Source organism: Carcharodon carcharias, chromosome 6, assembly GCF_017639515.1.
Source record: "Carcharodon carcharias isolate sCarCar2 chromosome 6, sCarCar2.pri, whole genome shotgun sequence".
In the NCBI taxonomy this organism is placed as follows: domain Eukaryota; kingdom Metazoa; phylum Chordata; class Chondrichthyes; order Lamniformes; family Lamnidae; genus Carcharodon; species Carcharodon carcharias.
The window spans coordinates 22,957,089-22,976,046 of NC_054472.1; the positions used below are offsets into that span (position 1 = coordinate 22,957,089).

General features: G+C 41.7%; 1 protein-coding gene across 1 annotated transcript in view; it reads left to right on the forward strand.

Moving 5' to 3' along the window:
• Positions 1-5,665: 5,665 nt before the first annotated feature.
• LOC121279118 (antizyme inhibitor 1-like) overlaps positions 5,666-18,958 on the forward strand; it is a 41,856-nt gene continuing 28,563 nt past the window's right edge. Inside the window, exon 1 of the mRNA XM_041190067.1 lies at positions 5,666-5,866. The gene's annotated coding sequence lies outside the window, so the exon portion shown is untranslated. The remainder of the gene's footprint in view (positions 5,867-18,958) is intronic.

An 18,958-nucleotide genomic window follows, 5' to 3' on the forward strand; every position in this document is an offset into this window, starting at 1 on the left:
AAGGGAGGAAAGAGAAAAGAAGAGAGAGAAAGAATATCAACTTAGAAAGCTGGAAGTTAAAAAAGAGATCTCAGATGCTGAGAAAGATTCTGATGTGGAAACAAATGCTACTAGTCTAAAGCCCAGTGGGGAGATGTTTAAATTTGTACAAGCTCCTCCAAAGTTTGAAGAAAGGGATGTAGAGGCATTCTTTATTTCATTTTGAGAAGGTGGCTAAGCAGAAGAAGTGGCCACAAGAAATAAGGACATTGCTTAGTCTAAGTTAGTAGGTAGAGCTCTTGAGGTTTATGCTCCACTGTCAGAAGTATTGGTGGATTATGATGCAGTAAAAAGGCTATTTTGAGTGTATATGAGTTGGTTCCTGAGGCATACAGGCAGAAGTTTAGCAATATTAGGAAAAAGCCTGGGCAAATCTGTATTGAGTTTGAGAGAGTAAAACAAAGTAATTTTGACCGGTTAATATGGACTTTGAAGGTAGAGACAACATATGCAGCTCTTAGAGAAGCAATTCTTTTGGAAGAATTTTAAGATCCAGTTCCTTCAGTAGTGAGAATTCATGTGGACGAACAGAGGGTTAAAACATCAAGCCAAGCAGCAGAGATGGCTGGTGATTATGAGTTAGTTCATAGATCTAAACCTTTTTTTCATCACCCTTTTAAATCAGAGAAGGATAGAAATTGGGAAGGCAAAAGGAAGGTAGCCAGTCAGGGAAGAGAAGGAGTAGTTGGAAATTCTCAGGAAGTATTTTCTCAGACTAAAAAGGAAGGTGCTGAGGGTAGAATTGACACTTGAAAATTGAGGTGTTTCATTGTAATAAAGTTGGGCACATGAAGTCAATGTGTTGGAAGTTACAGGGAAAATATGTTGCATTAATTGGAATGCTGAAAAGTTCTGGAAGTAAGAGTACTCTGGGTTCTGAAGTCCAGACACAGGAAAAAAACAATGGTTTGTGTAGACATAAAGCAGGAAGAATTAGTGATAGGCAAAGAAGTGGGAATGTGTTCACAATTTACCCAAGGGAGTTCTGAAGACCAGTTTGCAGAAAAGTTTCAAGATTTTGTATGCGGAGTGGGAGTACGCATCTTTCCATGCGTACAGGGTGGAGCAGGTAAAGATATTAAAATTTTAAGATACACAGGGGCTAGTCAATCCGTAATGTTATGGGATAGTGATATTTGTTGTTCAGATGGAGTATTTCAGGAAAAAGTGATAATACGTGAGGTTCATGGACATGCTAAACCATTATGGAAAGTGAATTTAAAGAGTAAGTGGAAAACAGGTGAGGTGATTGTTGGAGTAGTAGAAAATTTCCCATTGCAGGGGTTCAATTTATTTTAGGTAATGATACAGCTGGGACACAGATGTAGATGATGCCTACGGTAGTCGAGGAGCCAGTGGAGGTGCATTCAAGAAAGGTTTTGCAGAAAGAGTATCCTGGATTGTTTCTAGGTTGAGATCACAAACTTACAGGTTGAAACAGGAAGAGGAGGAAGTCAGAGGCCGGACAAAGTTGCTGAAGTTCAATTAGCTGACACTATCTTTGATAAGATTGTTCAGGGATAGAGAATGGAGGAGAATGAAGCTGAAGTGTTTAGTTCAAGGAAGTTGGTAGAATTACAACAAAATGATCCATAAGTAAAGCAGCTATACCAGACAACTTACTCAGAAACAGAGGCAGACTGCATTCCAGAATGTTAATACCTTAAAGGCAATGTGTTAATGAGGAAGTGGAAGCCATATCAGGTTTCAGCAGATGAAAAATGGATGGAAGTGCAACAGGTTGTTATTTCATCTGGATACAGAAATGAGATATTGCGAATAGCTCATGAAATTCTAATAGGGAGACATTTAGGAATTAGGTAGACTTAGGCGAAAATACAAAAAAATTTCCATTGGTCTGGATTGCATAAAGATGTAGTCAAATTCTGTATAACGTGTCACACATGTCAGGTGACAGGGAAACAACAAGCAGTGATTAAACCGGAACCTTTAATTCCAATTCAAGCATTTGAGGAACCTTTCACTAGGGTCCTGATTGATTGCGTAGGAACCCTCCCTAAGACTATAAGTGGAAATCAGTACTTGCTGACAATAATGGATGTGTCTACAAGGTTTCCGGAAGTGATACCTTTGTGAAATATTACAGCAAAGAGAATTCTGGAAGAGCAGATTAATTTTTTTACAAGATATGGTTTGCCAAGAGAAAGATAATCACATAAGGGTTCAAATTTCATTTTGCAGCTGTTTAAGGAGGTAATGAACAGACTCATAGACATTTACATCACAGAAGGAGAGCATTTGGCCCATCACGTCCATGCTGGTCAACAAAGATCTGACTACACTAAACCCATTTTCCAGCACTTGGTCCATCGCCTTGGAGGTCAAGGCAAGGCAAGTGAATATCTAAATAATTCTTAAATGTTATGAGAGTTTCTGACTCAACCACTCTTTCAGGCAGTAAGTTCCAGTCTCCCACCACCCCCTGGGTGAAAATATTCTCCTCAACTCCCCTTTTAGCCTTCTACCTCTGACCTTAAATCTATGCCACCTGGTTATTGACTCCTCTACTAATGGAAAAAGTGCTTTCCTATTCACCCTATCCATGGCCCTCATAATCTTATACACCTCATCAGGTCCCCTCTCAAATTTCGCTGCTCAATAAAACAACCCCAACCTTTCCAATCTTTCCTCGTGGTTCAGAACCTCCAGCCCAGGCAGCATCCTGGTAAATCTCCTCTGCACACTCTCAAGCTTGGGGTTAAAACAGTTTAAGTTAACAGCTTACCATCTTGAATCACAAGGTGCTTTGGAAAGGTGGCATCAAACTTTAAAAACCATGGTGAGGGCTTATAATCAAGACCATCCACAGGATTGGTCCAGGGGAATTTCATTCTTGTTATTTGCTATTAGGGATGCTCCTAATGCATTGACCAGATTTAGTCCTTCTGAGCTAGTCTATTGTCATGAAGTAAGGGGACAACTGAGGTTGATTCATGAGAAATTAGTGGGTCAAAATTCTGAAAGTACTTTCCTGGATTATGGAACAAACTTCAGAGAAAGATTGAACAGAGCATATGAGTTAGCTAAGGAGCATTTAAAGATATCACAGCAGGTGATGAAAGTGAAGGCAGATAGGAGATCCAAAGCTCATAGTTTTGTTGCTGGGGGAACTGTGTTAGTTTTGTTAACAATACTGGGTGAATCATTAAAGGCAAGGTTTAGTGGGCCTTACCAAATTGAAAAGAAACTGAGTAGAGTAAATTATTTAATAAATACTCCAGGTAAAAGAAAGAAGCAAAGGGTCTGTCGTGTAAATATGCTTAAAAAGTACTTTGACAGGAAAGATAACAAAAGGAGATATTAGAGGTGGTAGACAAGGAGAAAGAGGTAGAAATGAAGGATTCTGAAACTGATTTCCTCTAATCAAATTGGATAATGAGGGGGTACTTAAACATTTAAGTGTAATATTGAGTTACCTTCCAGACAAGTGTCAAAGTGATTTGGAGAAGCTATTGCAGACACACAAAGCTATTTGGGAGAGGACAAATTTAGCTGCACATGATGTAAATGTGGAGGATTTAGTTTCAATAAGGTAACATATCAATTAAGTCCAGCAAAATTATCACAAGTACAGAAAGAAATTGAATTCATGCTCCAAAATTGAGTCTAGTTGCAGTAACTAGAGTTCACCTATCATGATGGTACCAAAACCAGATGGAACACAAAGAGTGTGTGTGGATTATTGGAAGGTGAATGCAGTGACAAAAGTGGATTCATATCCTATGGAAGATTACATTAGAAAGTGGGACAATCAAAGTTTATCACAAAGATTGACTTGCTGAGAGGATATTGGCAAGTACCATTATCAGAGAAAGCAAAGGAGACATTGGCTTTTTTGCGCCAGATGGAGTATACCAGTTTAAAGTTATTTACACTGGTATGAAAAATGCACCAGCAACATTTCAAACACTGAGAAGGTGGTGGTGAGCTGCCTTCTTGAACAGCTGCAGTCCATGCAGTGTAGGTACACCGTCAGTGCTGTTAGGGAGGGAGTTCCAGGATCTTGACCCAGCAACAGTGAAGGAACGCCGATATATTTCCAAGTCAGGATGTGAGTGACTTGGAATGGAACTTGCATGAGGTGGTGTTCCCATCCATCTGCTGCCTTTGTCCTTCTAGGTGGACATGTATTGTTTATACAGACCAATCTTTTAAAATTTCTGGACAAATTTCAAGACAAAAGTGCAAGACATTTCTGATGGAGTTTATTACTGCAACCATTTAATTTACAGCTTACACATGTGGCTGGATGAGAAAATCTAATTGCAGATAAATTATCAAGAGTTTAAAGCTCAAAGGAAATTGGACATTTAAAACATGGACATTGGACTGAAATGACCTCTGTTGATACAAAGAATTTCTATATATAGTTACGTTAATGCATGCGCCTAGTAATGTAATGGTTTGGGTATATAGATAAGTATAGTAAGTAGTGTAAGATGGGTTGAGAAAATGATGCCATCATTTAAAATTATGATGGTTCATTTTTTCATAAGGATGGATGTGTTACAAAAATACAATAAATATAGGAAGTTGTGTGGAGGACCAAATCTAAATGAAACAGTACCAAATGCAGATTAAAATGATTGATTATGAGTTACTAAAAATTAGGCTAATCTAAAGTCTGCTGCGATGGAGGCATACATATTTACACACAGACAAAAATTACCCTCAGGTTGCTTAATCTCACTCAGAACTGTGCACGGGACAGAACCAAAAACTAATTGGCAAACAAAACAGCATCTCTTATCCTCCCCCTAACACAGAGATTTGAAGAAAGCATAAAAGCAAAATATTGCAGATGCTGGAAACCTGATAAAACATAAAATGCTGGAAAAACTCAGGTCAGACAGCATCTGTGGAGAGAGAAACAGAGTTAACGCTTCAAGTCTGTATGACTCTTCAGAGCCAAAGAGAAGTAGAAATGTGACAAAATTTATACTATTTATTGACTGATTAACATTGTCAATCTCTCCTTAGCCCCGATCTATGCTGGTCTTATATCTAGCTTCACCTGCTCCACAACCACACCGCCCCCCACCCCCGCAAACAGTATAAATTTCGTCCCATTTCTACTCTAGCTCTGAAGAAGGGTCATACGGACTTGAAGCGTTAACTCTGTTTCGCTCTCCACAGATGTTGTCAGACCTGCTGGGAGTTTCCAGCATTTTATATTTGAAGAAAGCATCTTATTTTATTATAATTAAATATCATATATTATTTATAAATCGTATTATTTTTATTCACCGTGTTAGCTGAAGCAACCTTTGCTCCATCCCCTAAATACCATCTTCAGCCCACAGATAGATGCCAACAGAGTAAACGTGATGGCGTGGGCACGCCGTGAAGACCGAGAAGGAAAGTGTTGACAGACTTAGTCATCCTGCCTTTGGCACCAATCCTGCTAAGTGAGACTCCACACAATTAAAGTTGACCGTCTCCTGCCCAGGACGGGGGCCGTGCGAGATCGACGGCTCCAGTTGTACCACCCGCTCTTCGAGCGGTTGTTGTGGTAACCAGGACCTGCCTGAGGTGGGGGGGGGGAAGGAGTGGCGGAAACATCAGCATCCGGGTCCCCGACCGAGGCTATAAAAGCGTGCGCCAGGCGGACGGCTGCTCCTTTTCTATACTGTCTGCTGCTTGTACTGGATCTTACGTGAGTGGCTCCTTCCACCTTCGACTCGGACCAGCTTTTTATGGCAAAAGGCGGTCGTCGTCTTTCTCTTGTGCGTCCCCCTATTACTTTTTAAAAATTCCGCCTAAAAAGAGAAGACGCTTTACCAAATCTTTTGGGCCGTTATCTCACGTAAGTACATTTTTTTCTCTGTCTTTTCAGCATCGAGTTGGGGGGGGGGGGTGCCATGTTGCTGAGATCTGTATCTGTAATCCGTCCATTCAATGAGATGAACAGTGGTGACAAAAAAGGTCTCGGGCTGTGATCAACGAGAGGGATTGACGTTTAAATCATGTGAGGGTGTGATGAGGAGCAGGACGCGATGGTGGTGTTTGAGGAAGCTTAGTGTGAACAGCTGGTTCCAGTCCGGCCTTCGTCCCCTCAGATCGAAGGCGAAATGGGCTATCCCAGTATTCCCTGCGGCGGGGCTCCGCCCCTTCCCCCCGCCCTGCCGATCATCCTGCACGCGGATTGGCGGAATGGGAAGTCCCACATCCTTGCCGTATGGCCGGAGCTGCTGTCAATCAAAAAGGCGTCAGCACGCTGTGACGTCTGACCGAATGCTGAATGGAAGTGACGGTTGAGGATGGAAATTTATTTCAAATTTTGAAAAAAATAACCGCCCGGGCGGGGTGAAATTTTTCTGTTTGGCGGCGCAGTGTTCACACAAAGTCTGCTGTGCTGCATTGGATATGAAGGAATGGCGCACCAACGCCTCATTGTACATTTTATATTCACCAGTTCAAACTAGAAGCTTCTAACCAAGAGGCGCGTTTTTATATTTCCTGTCCAGAATGGGGCCCAGCCGTATTTTCGCCATATATATATGTATATGATGTATAATACATTAGCTTCTGGTGATGCTGACTGCGCTGTCAGCTACGTTATAATCAGCAAGTGGTGCAATAATGGCTGCCATGCATGTGGCAGTACCTGTTCGCCGAACTTGCAGGGAAGGCAGTGAGAATTCAACCTCTTCCCCCAGGTTTTGGTGGGGGGGGGGGGGGGGGGGGGGGGAAGGCTCCAATGAGTTTGGAGCCGGCTGGCAACTCACAACCCCCCCACCCCCCACACACTATCACTTGAAAAGCAAAACACTGCGCATACTGGAAATGAAAACGAAGCGCTCAGCGAGTCTGGCAGCATCTGTGGATAGATGGAGAGACGAGAGTTTAACGTGTTTGAAGAGAAGAGCCATATTGCACTCTTGTTTCCCTGTCCACGGATGCCGCCCAGACCGGCTGAGCTTTTCCAGCGCTTTGTTTTTATTGCAAAATCCATCCTTGTCATTGCAAAGCACTGTTCCCCGCGCCCTCTTTCTCTCCCCCCCCCAAAAAAAGACCCAAAATAACTGGAAACTCTGACACGCTTCCAAAATAACGAGAATGATGTAAACTTGGAGGCGTGGTTTTTATTTGGTGGGGGGGGGGGGGGGGGGGGGGGGGCGCGTATAACTTTCCTACTCCGGTTCTGTTTGTTTTGGCCACGAGAAACTTTCCAAGGATTGTCGCCAGATCTTTAATAGGGAAAGACCAACAGATTATTTCCACCGCCGCACATCAAACTTTTGAATCCCTCACGTTGACGCGTTTCCATCCATGTTTATTTTGAAGTTAAGCTTGTTAACCCCATCGGTCCACAATGGGATCGAACACCATGCTGCCCTTTTCCCCCCCTTTTAAGTAAAGCTTTCTGCTCCAGTGAGCTGAAACAAAACAACATTATGGAGTTTTTGATTGTGTGTTTTGTCTGGATTGCCCCACCACGCCCCCCCCCGCCCATCCGTTTCTGGTTTTAAAAAGGCGCGCCGGGCCGAGGAGAAAGTGGGAAAGGTGTGTGTGTGAGCGTGCGTGCGCGGGGTGCCGGTTATTATTGTTTTTAAATAGTCGGCAGTGGTAATGTTCCGGTTGGGGCCGGCACAGGCCAGATTGATGCTATTGTTGCGTGTGGACAATAGCGCCGGCTGCGCCTGCGGTAATAAATAGAGAGTGTGAAGCGGAGACAGCTGGAGCCGGGGCATGCAGGATTGTGCAGACAGCAAATCAGACAACAGCTGATTTTAAACATTGTCGAGGAGTGAAGTCGGTCAGAGCTTTCGTAAATGTTTCAGGTAACATTGTGGGTTTTTATTTTTAAGTTCTGGCGGGTAAAGTCTTTGTGTCGTGTTGAAAGAACGTCTTGTTTACATATCACACACCCCCCCCCCCCCCCCCCCCCCCCCCACTCCGCCGTTAAATTTATCCAGTTATACCCTTCGAGGGAGATTGGATTGCCTTTGGTCGCTGGTGAAATTGGTAGATAATCTGTGTCACCAACACCGGACCTGAGGCTCAGTTAACAGCTGAAAAAGACCAACGCCAAATTCAATCTAATTCCTGCCCTAAGGGATTCTGTGTAAGAGTGAGTTTTGTATGGTGCAGCAAATAGGCACGGTGTGCTTGGAAGTTTAAAGTGCACATAATATCCACCCTGATGTTCCAGGCTGTTGGAAGCCCTGACTCCCATTGGTCCAGTTCACATATAATTGCAAACACTGATCAAAGGAAAGCTGATAATTGGGGTGTTATTGCATTTCAAATCGAGTTAATAGCTGTACAGTAGAATGTAGTACTTGAATTTCTTTGAACTATTTTCTCAATTTTATTACTGGGAATGCATGTAGAACCAACAAAAATTATTTTGAAGATATTTCTTATGTTTAGGAACCTACTGTTTCAAAACTTGACTTCCTGTTAAAAGTATCTTTATTCTAAAATGCCCTGATACTAGCACTGGCAGTGGGAATTCAATAAATGTCATCTGGTGAGCAAAGGAAATGTTCTAAAAATGTCCTTTAGAACTGTGAATAATACTCAAAGCTGTAAATGTCATTTGAGTGTATGGCAAAGCTTTTGAGTTACACAGTACAATGAATGCTGATGAGGACAAACTGGGATGGTTCTGAGTGTCAATTTTTACCTTTTTTATGGTCTGAGTTTAGCCTGATGACCAAACATGCATTATTAGAACAGCTGAGTGAAACACAGCAGGGGGTGCTGGAGGGACAAACAGTACAGTCAGTTGTGATACTCATTTGATTGTTATATATAACTGTCATAGCGCATTGCATTTCAATCAGCAGTGAGATTCACCTGTTTACTGGCACAAAAATAGATGCATATATTTTACCTAACTCTACTACCAGAAAATTACCCTAATCTTTACCATATCTTCTGTGTCCATTTTGGCAAACACGCCTTTAATTGTATTATTAAGGTTAAGCATGCATAAATGGAGAGTATGGATGGATTAAGTACCTTGAGCACATATAAAGAGAGACTTCTAGGGCACTGACCAGATAGGAGGCAGACATTTGTAATGTTGTATATAATTCTAGTATTAAGTAAAAGATTAGCACCTGGTTTCCTATTTCACTAACAGGCTTCAGAGTGAATTACCACTCTGCCCATAACTTACATTTTCCATTTTCTTCTTAATCCTCCTTTTCCCCTGCCATCATACTTCCTTTCGTTGCTTCCTCCTCTTGGGTACTCTGCCAGCTCTGCAGCTAAATCCCAACCTCAATGCTTCGCTTCTGCTCAAGTTTCCTACTCTTGTGCTGCTGTCTCAGGCTTGATTGTCTTGGGTAGTTCCACAACTTTCTTCTGAGTCTCACCATCTTCCAAAGGACCTAGCGAGGCACTCATCATGTCCTTAAATGAAGCACTCCCAGCCTCCCCTCTCTTTGACTTTCTTCTCACTGGGAGCAAGTGTCTGACCTTTTGCATGGCCACAAACATGTTGTAATTTAAAGGGGCCAGGAGGTGCACGGCCTGGGCATGGACTTTCAGGTTGCCATGTGGCCGCACAACTTAGAGAAGACATTGGCCACAACCTTGTAGATGATTGTATCATCATGGCCTTGATGAAAATTTTGTGATGCTACCTTCCCCTTTACTGAATCCTCCCTGCTTGGCTATAGCTTCCACAACCTGCCCTTGCCATACTGCAGTGATGGTGTGATCCTCATCGCTAAGTCCCATCATGTTCCCTGTGCTTACTCCCTCAATACCTTCCCCACCTTTGAAAATCTCACCCCTACTTTTAAAATACTTATTTACTGCTCACACAAGCACCAACAGCAGCTTTTTCACAGAGAGATAATCACTGCTTCCCTCCCTGTACCTCAGCATCATCTTTTCCTTGAATGTTCAATCTTCATCTCAACTCACAACGTCTTTCCTTTTCGTTCACTGCCCTTTCTTAATCTCTCTCTCTCCATATAAGCTTTCATAATGTTGTTTGGTAAGGAATTTTGGAATTGTGAACTGCTGTACATGCCTAAACCAGAATGGTGTGTGATTTGCAAGAAATGGTGTTCCTGTGCACCTGCTGCCCATGTTCTTTTTAGGTGATAGAGGTCAAGGCTTTTGGAGGTGCTGCTGAAGAAACCTTGAGCGTTTTTGTAGTCTATCCTATAGAAAGGACACACTGCAGCCACAGTGGTGGAGGGGACAGATGGTTGAGGATGTACTGTGGGTTAAGTGAACTGCTTTTTATTGAATAATGTTTATCGTCTTGAGTGTTATTACAGCTTTCCCATCCAAGTGACCAGAGGGTATTCCGTCACAATTCTGACTTTTGTCTTGTAGGTCATGGTGAAGCTTTGGGGAGTCTGAGGTTGAGCCATAGGCTGTATAATATGCAGCCTCTGACCTGATTGGGTAGCCACAACATTTATGTGACATGTTTTTCTGGTCAGTAGTAGCCCCCAAGATGTTGATGGTGGAGGATTCCATGGTAATGCCATTGAATGCTGTGGTGAGGCAATTGGACTCTGTTGGAAATGGCACAAATGCTACTTCTCATTTATCAGCCCAAGCCTCATTATTGTTTAGGCCTTTTGCATATGGGTTGCTTCATAGGATGTAGGAGCAAAAGTAGGCCAAGTCCCCCATTACCTAAGGAATGACAAATGGAGCTGAGCGCTGAAATCATCAGTAAACAGTCTCCACTTTTGACCATTTGTTAGAAGGAAAGTCATTGCAGATAACTGGGCCTATGATGCACACAGTGGAGCTGGACTGATACCATAAAACTGAGATAATTTGCCTCCAAAACCCACTGTCGCCATCTTTCATGCTAGTTAAGACCCCAGCCACTCGAGTTTCTCCCTGGTCCCCATTGACATAATTTTTAATGAACTGCACTTGATTGACTCTTGCCTTGATGTCTAGAACAGTCACTGAATGGCCCTGGTAGAACCAAAGTGAACAAGTGGCACTTGACAGCAGCACTGATGACTCCTTCCAGTATTTTGAGCGTAGGATGATGGAATGCATACTTAGCGTAGACCCATTAGCTCTTCAAGATTGTCCTGCAAGGCACAGTAACTGCCCAGCTTCTTGTGAAGGAATATACATGAGCAATTTTATACATAATTGAGTGGCTGTCAATGTTTTTGCTTTACTGGAACAGCACAGGTCTTCAGAACTGTAACCAGAAGTTATTGGGACCTGTAGCCTTGGCTATGTCTAGTCATTTTTTGAAATAACGTCGCATGCCCACATGTCCGTCCTTGGCCTGCTGCATTGTTCCAGTGAAGCTCAATGCAAACTGGAGGAACAGCATTTTATCTTCCGACTGGGCACTTTACAGCCTTCCGGACTGAATATTGAGTTCAACAATTTTAGATCATGAATTCTCTCCTCCATCCCCACCCCCTTTCCGATTTCTCCCCCCCCCCCCCCCCCCACTTTTTCCCCCAATAATTTATATAGATTTTTCCTTTCCCACCTATTTCCATTATTTTTAAATGTATTTCCATCATTGTTTTATCTCTACCTTATGGCCTATTTCGATCCCTTCCCTTCACACCACCCCACCCCCACTAAGGCTATCTGTACCTTGCTTGTGCTGCTTTCTACCCTTAATTAGCACATTCCTTAGATAATATCACCACCTTCAACACCTCTTTGTCCTTTTGTCTATGACATCTTTTGGCTATCTCCACCTATCACTGGCCCTCTATCCAGCTCTACCCCCCTACCCCAAACCAGCTTATATTTCACATTTCTATTTTTACTTAGTTCTGTTGAAGAGTCATACGGACTCGAAATGTTAACTGTATTCCTCTCTGCAAATGCTGCCAGACCTGCTGAGTTTTCCAGGTATTTTTATTTTTGTTTTGGATTTCCAGCATCTGCAGTTTTTTGCTTTTATCTTAGAGTGAATTGAATTGGCTAAAGACTGACATCTCTGATGGTGAGGACATCAGGAGGAGTTAGAGAAAGAACATCCATTCAGCACTTTTAGCAGAAGATATTTGCAAACACTTCAAACTCTCGTCTTTTGCACTGATGTGCTAAACTCTGGCATCGTTGAGGATGGGAATGTTAATTTAGCTGCCACCTCGAGTTAGTTGCTTGCTTATCTGTGTAGTCCTTTATTGTAGCTCCATCAGGTTAGCATCCCATTTTCAGGCATGCCTAAATCTCCTTGTGCTTTTCTACACTCTTCATTGAACTAGGATTGGTCATTTTATTTGGTGATGGTGGAGTGAGGGATATGTGGGGCCATGAGATGATCGATTGTGATGGAATAAAATACTGCTAAAGGCCCTCTGCCTCATAGATGTCCAGTTTTGACTGTTAAATCTGTTCTTAATCAGTAGTGTTTAACAAAAAGAATCTTACAATATATAAGGAGCCAATACTGCATGTTGTGCCTGTACCAGCTCTTTGCAAGAGCTATCCTATTTGCTTCCTCACCCCAGATTTTCCCTATAATCCTGCAAATTAGCCCACTTCAAATACACGTTCAATTGCCTTTTGAAAACTCCTTAGGAATCTGATTGCACCACCCTTTTAGGCAGTGTCTTTCAGATCTTTGACCCTCTGGAAAAATATTCTCATTTCTCCTCTTGTTCTTTTGCCAAGTGTTTTAAATCTATAACCTCTGTTTAGCAATCCACCTGCCAAAGGAAATGGTTTATCCTTCTCTGTTCTATCAAAACCCCTCAGAATTTTGCATATTTCTTTGGTCACCCCTTAGCCTTATCTAAGAACAATAATCGCAGCTTCTCAATCTCTTCACATAACTGAAGTCCCTCATCCCTGTATCACCCTAGTAAACCATTAGTATTCAATGCCCTATTTACACTGCCAAGTATCCCATATGCTTTCTAAACTGTCATATCAACTTGCTCTGTCACCTTCAAAGCTTTGTGAATATGCAGTCGCACTCGCCACAAAGACCTTTCTGGTTTTGCATCCCTTTCAGAATAGTATGATTTAGGTTATGTTGTATTTCTATATTCCTTCTGGAATGAAACACTTCACATTTATCCGAGTTAAGTTGCATCTACCATGTGTCTACTCATTTCACTAGTCTGTCTGTGTCTTCCCTGAAGATTTCTACAATCCTGTTCACTATTTACTCCATTGCCAAGTTTTGTATCATCTGAATACTTTGAAATTGTGCTCCCTACACACAGATCCAGGTCATTTATTTTTATCTTTATTCTTGTATCACAATGGCCCTAATAGCGATCTCTGGGGGAACCCACTTAATACTTCTTTCCAATCAGAAAAAAACTGCCACTCAATGTCACTCTCTGCCTCTATGCCTTAGCCAATTTTGTATCCGGTGAAGGATGTCTTGAGTGTTGACTAGACTTTGTGTCCACAAGGACTGTATCATGATTGCTCATGCAAACAGTCATGGTCAAATGAATCTGCAACGGGTAGAATGAGGATGAAATCAGTAGGTTATTCCCTCTTGATGTTTCCTCCTGCTGCAAGTATGCCCTTCAGCACGGTCAGCGGGAATACTATCGAACTGTACGTGTTGATGGACATTGAAGCCCTCACCCAGAGTAAGTTCTGTGCTCTTGCTGCCCCTCAGTGCTTCCTCCAAGTGGTATTCAATATGGAGAAATGCTGAGAGCCAGAAGGTGATAATCAACAGGAATATATCATAGGTCTTCGGGGTTAATTTTGAGGACTTTCAGTGCCGTTTCCACCTAATTCTACCACTGTACCTTGGGTACAACAGGATAACAGATATTTGCTGATTTTGTTATTCTGAGTGTATAACCATTCTTAATTAGTCTGTGGGACAGCCCTCTCAATTTTGGCACTTGATCTCGGATATTTGTGAGGGCTGGATTTGCTTTTTCATGTCCTTGGTCACATTTGTCAGATTTTATTATCCTTTTACAGGCTCTGAGATTGGCTAACAGAGCCTGTAAATTGAACTCCACTACTTGGGAAAAACAATCCACAAGTACAGCCTCTGTCATCAAGGAACCTTAACACTTGAGGAGGACAGTCAAGTCCAGACAGGACAAGTGAGTAGGTCACAAAACCATGCCTTCACCCACCCCTCCAACGGTGGCTTCAGGTGTAATTATTTGCGACCTGATCTGCAAATTAAGATTTGGTTTAACATGTGAGATGGCACCAACCTAAATATTATTATCCTTTTATGTAGCAGGCCTATACAACTGAATGGTCTGCCATGTAATTTTAAAGGGCAGTTACGAGTCAGCTACATTCGCTGTAGGAGATTATTGAACCATTTGCATTTTCCAACAATCCGACAGCCGATATCAGTTTTATATTCCAGATTTATTTAGTTTTTCTTTAACTGAATTTGACTTCACTAACTGCTTTGGTGGGATTTGAATTTATATTGTATGGATTATTGGTCTAGGCTTCCAGATTACTAATGCAGACACATATCCGCTATGCTACTGTGAGATACCAAGTTGACTAAATAGCAAATAAACCTCAGGACAATAATGGATAATAAAGAAATGTCTGACTTGCTAACTTAGTATTTTGAATTTCCTTTCATAGTTGAGGAAGAGGACAAAATACCAGAAGTACAAAGGAACCTAAAAAAAGTCACAGGAAGATTTTAGTGGATTTAATATTTTAAAAATAGTAATTGATAAAATAATATGACTTAAAATAGCTGAGTTTTCATCCCAGGTTATTAAGAAAAAAGTAGGTAAGGAAGTTGCAGATTTGTTGGTCAATAATAGATTTAAAGTGATTAGTAGAAGGATTAGAGGGGACACCAAAAGGTGGTGGGTGTTTAGAATCTGTTGCTTGGTTTGGTGGTAGAGGCAGAAACCCTCAACTCATTTAAAAGGTACTTGGATCTGCTCCTGAAGTGCTGTAACCTGCAAGGCTACGGACCGGGTGCTGGAAGGTGGGATTAGAATGGGCGGGCAGTTTGGTTTTTTTATGGCCGGCACAGACACAATGGGTTGAATGGCCTCTTTCTTTGCAGTAACTTTTCTATGATTCTGTAATTCAGGAATGGTTCCATTGGATTCAGGAATGGATCCTTTGGATTGGAAAACTACAAATTTCACCCCATTCAAGAAAGGAGAGAGGAATCGGGTAATTCCGGACTGGTCAATTTAGCAGCAATTATGGGGAAGTTAACTGGAATCCATAATCTGAGACAGTGACTGTGCATCTGGACAAGTAATAACTGATCACAATCAGCATAGATTTGTGAAGTACAGGTCATGTCTGACCAGCCTAGTTGAATTTTTTGAGGCCTTGGCATGTTGGATAGCCAAAACTCTCTGAATATTGTCTGTATGGACTTCCAGAAGGTATCTGCCCAATGCAGCACAAGAGATTATTGGAAAACTTGTGGGGGTAACCTTGTGACATTGTTTTGGAGCCGAAGGAAAGAAGGGAACCCTCTGGTTGGCCGGATGTGATTGGTCATGTTTTCCAGTGACCTCTAGGACCTGAGTTCCCCCCCCCACCCCATACATTAATTATTTGGATGAAGGAATAATGGAGTCTTATATCCAAGTTTGCAGACGATACCAAGTTAAGAGGTTCCACAAGAACGGCAGCAGGAAGTTAGAGAGACAGGGAGAGAGACAGACTTCAGTATGGCGGCAAAACTGTAGATGTAAAATATTAGAAATTGGGAGGTTATCCACTTTAGATCTGATGAAAACTAATTGGAATACTTTTTCATGGTGAGACACTGGGCTGCAAAGCAGCAGATAATTCAGGCATCATAAGATTACAGCTAGGCCATTTAGGAATAAAATCATGTTGCATTGTTTCACACACAAGGCAGTGGAAATTTTGAATTCTCTCCTCAAAAAGTTGTTGGATGCTGTGTCAGTTAACATTTTCCAGCCTGTGATTGATAGATTTTTCTTGGGTAAGGGTAGCAAGGAATATGGGACAGAAGGTTAATAAAGGAGCACATGCACAGATCAGTCATGATTTTATGAATGATAGAACAGACTTGATGGGATGAATGGCCTACTCCTGTTGAATGCTCTTTAAAAAAAAAAATTGTCACGGAGATTTTGGAAAAATTCTGTTTAGGCCAGCCCCAATTAGACCTGGGAGTTTATGGTTCTCATGGATGCCTCAAAGGCAATATTGGAACAATGCTGATTTGGGTAAAAATCCAAGTGATCTCTTACCTGACCTAGAAGCTACTGCCAATAGAAGTGGAATACCCTCTGAATACATCTGTGTTTGGGCATTACAAAGGCTCCACTTCTATTGGTATGGTTTGCATTTACAGTATATTTTGGTTGCAATTTTCTTCTCATATGGCTCAGCTGAACAATAAATAGCTGCTATGCTTACATTTCGAATGCATGTGTATAATGGTGTGGCAAATTATTCAGACAGGTTATTTCGATGAAAGAAGCACCTGTAATAAACTTAGTGATGTCACAAATGTTGAAATTTCTTGTTTCATGGATTTTAAATTTTAATAGAAAATCAAGCATCTGATCAAGTAGATCTGCGAGTTAGAAGATCCCCCTTTGACCCTGGAGCACTTAGTTTGCTGAGTATAAGCTGCTAATACATAATTCCGATTACCTGTTTTCCATAAACAGTTATTTTGTTTCATTGTAAAATTAATAACTGAGCTAAGAACTGGGTAGCCCTAGATAGCTTTGGCGATACGAATGAGCTTTTAATTGTATGGATATGGCCACCTGCAGACTCACACCAAAGGAATGTTCAGTGTCTCCTGTGCAACAAAATAATAAATTTTGCTAACAACATGAAGCTTTCTCATTATCCCTTTTTATTCTTTAGGGGATGGGAATGTTGCAGGTAAGGCCAGCACTTATTGTCCATCCCTAATTGTCTTTGAGAAACTAGTGTGCTGCCTTTTTAAACTACTGCAGTCTATGCAATGTAAATATGTGTAGAATTCAAGTATTTTGACCCAGTAACAGTGAAGGAAATTGCTATATGGTTCCAAGTCACAATGCTGCTTGACTTGGAGGGGAACTTGCAGGCGGTGGTGTTCCCAAGACCTTTTGCCCTTGTCCTTCTAGGGTAGGGTTTGGGGGATCTTGTCAATGGAGTCATAGTGAGTTGCTGGAGTACATCTTGGTGATATACATTGCAACCACAGTGCATGATGGTGGAGGGAGTAAAGGTTTTTTAAGGTGGTGGATAGGGTGTCAGCCAAGCAGGCTGCTTTGTCCTGGATAGTGTCGAGCTTCTTGAATGTTTCTGGAGCCAGGCAAGTGGCGAGTATTCCATCAGCCTTTTGATTTAGGCTTTGCAGATGGTGGAAAGTTTTTATGGAGGCAAGTGATGCCATTCAGCTCCTCAAGCCTGTTCTGCAATTCAGTAAGACAATGGCTGATCTACCTCAGCTATACTTTCCCATATCCCATGATTCCTTTAGTATCCAATATCTGTTGATCTGTCTGAGGTACTTGAAGACTAGCATCCACAATTCTCTGGAGAATTCTAAAGGTTCATAACCCTTTAAGTGAAGAAATCCTTCTTCATCTCAGTCCTGAATGACTGACCATTTATTGTGAAATGGTGACCCCTAATTCTGGACTCCCAAGCCAGGGAAGCCATGTCAAGCCCCTTAATTATTTTATGTTTAAATGAGATCCCCTCTTATTCTTCTAACCTCTAGAGAATATATGCCTAGCTCTACTTAATATTTCTCCTCCATAGAACAATCCCCTCATCCCAGTAGTCAGTCTAGTCAATCTTTGTTGCATCCCTTCTATGACAAGTGCCTCCTTCCTTGGGCAAGGAGAGAAAACCTGTACACAGTACAGGGGAGACTGTTACTGTCTTTTGGTCATAGGCTGGAATTTGTGTGGCATGAAAGTTTATTTCCACTTGTTAGCCAAAGTTGATGTCCAGATCATGCTTCATGAAGGTATCGGGTTGTTTCTGAAGGAAGCAACTTTCAATTATACAGCATCTTTCAGGATGTCTTCAAAATGTTTCACAGTTGATGAGGCAGAAGAATTCCTCAGTTTTTTTTTAAAAGAGTGCTGTTGGGTCAATTTTATGTCCCCTGAACAGGCAGATGGGCCCTCACTTTAATGTTTCACCAATTAAAAAAAAAAGGTGCTTCCAACAGTGCAGCATTCCTTCTGTACTGTCTGGACTGTGAGCTCAGGTCTCTACAGTAGCATTTGAACTCAACTTTATGACTCATCATTGCTGACACACGTGGTTGGTGTGAACCCCTTGTTGAGCTAAAATTTGCATCTGAGTATTTGAGTTTCAATCTCACCACATTTGGGTGGAATAAAAATAAATGCTAGAAATTCACAGCTGGTTCATAAGATTATGCAAAGAGTCAAGACACATGTTTCAAAGACAAAAGCAAAATACTGCAGATGCTGGAAAAATGTGGAAAAACTCAGCAGGTCCGACAGCATCTGGAGAGAGAAAAACAAAGTTAATGTTTCAAGTCCATATGACCCTTCAGAGCTGAAGAGAAGTGGAAATGTGATGAAATTTATAATTTGTAAGGGGGATGGGGCAGTTGGAGCTGGATAGAAGGCCAGCGTTAGGTGGGGGGCAAAGGAGGGACTGACAAAGATGCATGAACTAAAGGCTACCACTACCATTAACAATCCCTTTGTCCTTTAGTTCATGCCATCTTTGTCAATCCCTCCTTTGCCCCCACCTATCGCTGGCCTTCTATCCAGCTCCATCTGCCCCACCCATCTTAAACAGTGTAAATTTAATCACATTTCCACTTCTCATCAGCTCTGAAGAAGGGTCATACAGACTCGAAATGTTAACTTTGTATTTCTCTTTCCACTGATGCTGTCAGACCTGCGTTTTTTGAACATTTTCTATTTTTGTTTCAAAGACGTGTTTGTTTTAATATAGGCCCTTTGTCAGAAGTTTCATTAACAACATTTCCTGATGTTTTCAGGTTTTTATTTGTAGAGTTCAA